Here is a 4,872-nt window from a genome sequence, read left to right as displayed (position 1 = left end):
ACTACTTTATTATTCGGTTAAAGTAAAACTAAACGATTTATTTTATACAAAATTTAATATTTCCAGGCATTATTGAGTCTTTGGAAAATCGCTGATAAATCTTTTGTGATAAAAAAGTTCGCGATACTTTAATGCGCGTTGCATAGAGAGATAAACTTGTTTCCGCAACAAGTAATGTTTTTTATCTTCATCAGTATGCAGGTGCCATCATATAGTGATTTTGCTATCGTGACGATAGTAAATACTGGTGAACTCGGAGGTCCCCCCGGTCTCCAGGAAAGGACCAGGAGGTATGTCGGATTCTTACCGACTAAAACCCCCTATAGAAATGACCTTACTCGGCGCATACTGGGAATCTGGCATCTCTACTTTCAGGGAGAGACTCGTGTGTCTGCAAATCGCGTAGATACACTGTCACGCATGAGATAAGGTAAATTCTAAATGCAATGATGTTTAGTGTTATGTACCCACACAGCAAAATATATCTCCAAGATATCTATAGAAGATATCTGAATGACGGAATATCTGATTGCGCAAGATATCATGAGAATATCTCAAAGACATCTCGAAGATCGTAAAAATCCATGATAATTTCATCTCTAGATATGATATCTGATTCTGCATATATATCGGATATCTATACCTCATTAAAAACAGATATGTTATACATAATATATATAGTATAGTAATGGAGAACAGCAGGTAGGATAAAAAAATATAAATTATGGTGAAATAATTACTCAAATTACTAAAGAGAACACATACACATAGTCCAATAACATACTACTTTAAAAAACAATATAATTAAACTTACAAGTTTACAATAAATTTGTGTTTTGTGCTTGTGTTACAGTTGCGTTATCCATAAAATATGATGCATACCAATAATATTCAGTACAATATAAAATCTAGCTTAAAAAACTTGGACGAAAATGGACATGTAATGATATTTAAAGACATATTTGGAATAAATTCTCAAAATAAATTTCCAAATAATTTTAATGTCTGGACTGTAAGAAGGCAACATGATTAGATAAAAAGGAACATAACAGAATTCTTTCCAAGCATGCCGCAGTCTTAACAGACCATTATTCCAGCAGTCTTTTGTCAATTAAATTATGACCGATCCCTGGAAGAATTACCTGAATGGATAGATATAGATGAATATCGCAGGGGACAAAAATTTGTCCAGAAAAATTACACCGCAATCATCATGTCCAAAATAATGGGCCTGATGTATATTTATACATTTCAAGAACAATTAAGCCCAATTATTTTGGGAAAACGTAGCCATACGCCGTATTTAGGATTCCAAAAGTAAGTATCTTTCTAAAATATTGTATTTATATAAACATATAAGTAATAAGTAACTGTATACATTCTGATAAATATATTTTATACATTTTAAAGGTCCATATCGCCTGTAAAACGATTGTTCAACTGGTATAGTGGAGAGCCTTGCGGGTTAAGAGAACTGAAGGTTACAAGGATATGCAAGTAGTACGTGGTAAGCATTTGACGATAAGAAACAAGATGTGTCAGATGGATCATGAGCAAATTGCTGCTGCGTGCACATTTGCAAATCCATGGTGTCTAGATCGTGAATTGCTACTGAAGGATTTCGCTGCGGTTTCTCCACCTGAGAAATTTGGACAGCGTCCTTATACGATCAACAACAAATCACCATACAAACCAAAAGATATAAATACAATTATAATAAATATATAATATTCTGTGTTATAACCATATATTAGGTTGAAAAGAAAGTAATCCGGATTTTTTCGTAAAAAATATCTATTAAGAAAAAATAGTTACTTTTTTTCTTATCTAATTAAACTAATTGCCGTTTGAATTTATAATTATTTTCTGCCTTCTTTTAAGCAGAAGGATTCCGTGTCAATAATAGGCCAGCTCCTTGGTCGCGAAGAATTCTTTAATTCATTTATTGATTTTGGCCGCATTTCGAAAGCGTTGTCCTCTCAAGCCGTGCTGCATCGATCGAAATAGGTAATGACCTGAAAACGCAACATCTAGTGAATAGACAAGGTGCGGGAGAATTCTCCAGCTCAAGTGTCTATAAAGGTGTTCAGCGATGGTCGCAGCGATATGAAGCTGAACGATATCGCGCAGAAAGATATGATTTAAGGCAAATAGATCTTAACAGTGACTGTTTGACGTGGCGACAAGAGCTTATAGTAAATGACACTTTATCTGGTTATCTTATCAAATCGAAATAAACATACATATATATGATACACAGGAAAACTTGCCTTGCAATAATTTTAATGTAGGATAGGGAACCTCAAAGAAACAAAACAGAAGTTATTGACAAAAATTATTACAGTACGTTGTATTGTCATTTATCCGTGACCCGGATTACTTTCTCCTCAGCCTAATACAAACAATATTTCAAATACTATGCAATTCTATCGATATATTATGTACACAAAGTATGTTACATAACATAATGTATATATACCTAATATCAGAACTTTGAAAATAGTATAAAATTGTATTATATATTCAGGTATAATTTTTGCCGTGGCAGCCTCGAGGAAATAAAACAACGCATGAATAATCTTTATCAATATTAGATAATACAAAATTTTAAGGAGTTGGCACCAGAATGGAAGTACACAACGAGGTGTCTTGTTGAGCATATAAACTATTGGCCTGTAATGTATATGCGTTGAAGCGATGATATTAATCGCCATACAGACTCGTTAAATCTAAATATGCTTAATTTATACGCGTCACTTAATTACACAGAGTGGATCGTCTATAAGATCTACAAGTAAGTAATACAATACTTATAAAATTAATTAACGGAAAGTTAGAGAAAATTCATGAACCTACAAAATATTAGTTTTTATTCTATGTACGTATTATAAAAATTCGAATATTTTATATATTCTACATTTCTGTAATCTTGATAAATTCAGATTTATGTTCTACGTATTCAAATTTTTAATTATAAGAGACATTATTAATAATATAATACGTAAAGCTATGGATAAAGCAGCGAACTATAATGCAGAGAAACTAGAAAAAATTCACGAAAAATCGAAGAAAATTTTACCCGATTTTTCTATTACATATTAATGGTTAACTATGTCTATGGATGATGTAGTTTTAGTGCTGCTATCAAATAAAAATATTTAAAAATTTTTGGCTACATACAGTCATAGTTGAAATATAAAATGGCTCTTTTAAAACATGACTCTTTATTTATGCCCACCCTCCCCTGCATATACCTAGTAAATTTTAAAAATTTTTTGTTTCATTTTAATATTATTTTTTAGATAAAGTATAGATAAAGAACTACAAGAAAAACATCCTAGATATCAAACCCATAAGTGAAAAAATTTACATCCTGAGGTTTAAAACGAGGTTCTTCAACACATCCATAATAAACTTTCACGCAGAAACAAAGGAAAAAGATGACCCAACGAAAGAAAGCGTTTATCAAGATCTGGAACGAGCATTTGACTCAGCATATGTAACGAGCATATGAGCAAATTTCTCAGGTGGAGAAACCGCAGCGAAATCCTTCAGAACCAATTCACGATCTAGACACCATGGATTTGCGAATGTGCACGCAGCAGCAATTTGCTCATGATCCATCTGACACATCTTGTTTCTTATCGTCAAATACTTACCACGTACTACTTGCATATCCTTGTAAGCTTCAGTTCCCCTAACCCAAAGCTCTCTACCATACCAGTTGAACAATCCTTTTACAGACGATATGGACCTTTGAAATGTATAAAATATATTTATCAGAATGTATACAGTTACTTATTACTTATATGTTTATATAAATACAATATTTTAGAAAGATAATTACTTTTAAAATTCTAAATACGGCGTATGGCTACATTTTCCCAAAATAATTGGGCTTAGTTGTTCTTGAAATGTATAAATATACATCAGGCCCGTTATTTTGGACATGATAATCGCGGTGTAATTTTTCTGGACAAATTTTTGTCCCCTGCGATATTTATCCATATCTATCTATTCAGGTAATTCTTCCAGGGATCGGTCATAATTTAATTGACAAAAGGCTGCTGGAATAATGCTCTGTAAAGACTGCGGCATGTTTGGAAAGAATTCTGTTATGTTTCTTTTTATCCAATCAGCTTGCTTTTTACAGTCCAGGCATCAAAATTATTTCGAAATTTATTTTGAGAATTTATTCCAAATATGTCTTTAAATATCATTACTTGTCTATCTTTGTCCAAGTTTTTCGAGCTAGATTTTATATCGTACTGAATGTTATTGGTATGCATCATATTTTATGGATAACGCAACTGTAACATAAGTACTAAACACAAATTTATTGTAAACTTGTAAGTTTGATTTGTTACGTCCCGGAAACTCCACGATTTCCCTTTTCCGCAGAAATTCCTATTAAGCGCTTAAGATATCTTTTAGGGTAAGGATAAATAACTAAGGACGGACGGTTATCGATCGGGGAATGAGCTTTGATCTCCTCACATTTTTTTTTTTTACAACTAGCTATTTGGCTAGGCAACACAAAGCGACCTCCCAGAATAAACTACCGACAGACGGGGCATACGTGATCGGATTTTTATCCACCTTGTCTGGCCCATAACTATAAGCCCGGCGACGACGCGCCAAAAGAGGCCTTAATCCCAGACGGAATTGATGAAGATCTTTATTGCATCAAGCGAGGTTTCTAAAATTTCTCGTACGATGTTTCCGACAAGCAGAGATAAAAAGCCTAGGACGTGCCTGTAAACACACGTGGCGGAAGTTTCTGTTTGCGTCTAAGATTGAGAAGTATGCATCGTCTGTCGACATACAAACAGAGTCGCGAGATAAATAAGAACCCCAATAAAAGAGAAATCG

The 4,872-nt window shown here is 33.4% G+C and overlaps 1 long non-coding RNA gene across 1 annotated transcript; it reads left to right on the top strand.

Moving 5' to 3' along the window:
- The first annotated feature begins 22 nt into the window (after positions 1-22).
- LOC112463675 lies at positions 23-4,377 on the top strand. The gene is made up of 5 exons (XR_003041828.1): positions 23-430; positions 854-1,317; positions 1,411-1,507; positions 2,528-2,794; positions 3,303-4,377. It is a non-coding gene; the product is annotated as an uncharacterized LOC112463675 (long non-coding RNA).
- Positions 4,378-4,872: the final 495 nt, after the last annotated feature.

This window comes from Temnothorax curvispinosus, unplaced genomic scaffold (assembly GCF_003070985.1).
Source record: "Temnothorax curvispinosus isolate PA1 unplaced genomic scaffold, ASM307098v1 QBEX01013531.1, whole genome shotgun sequence".
Classification (NCBI taxonomy): domain Eukaryota; kingdom Metazoa; phylum Arthropoda; class Insecta; order Hymenoptera; family Formicidae; genus Temnothorax; species Temnothorax curvispinosus.
This window is presented reverse-complemented; position numbering and strand designations above follow the sequence as displayed.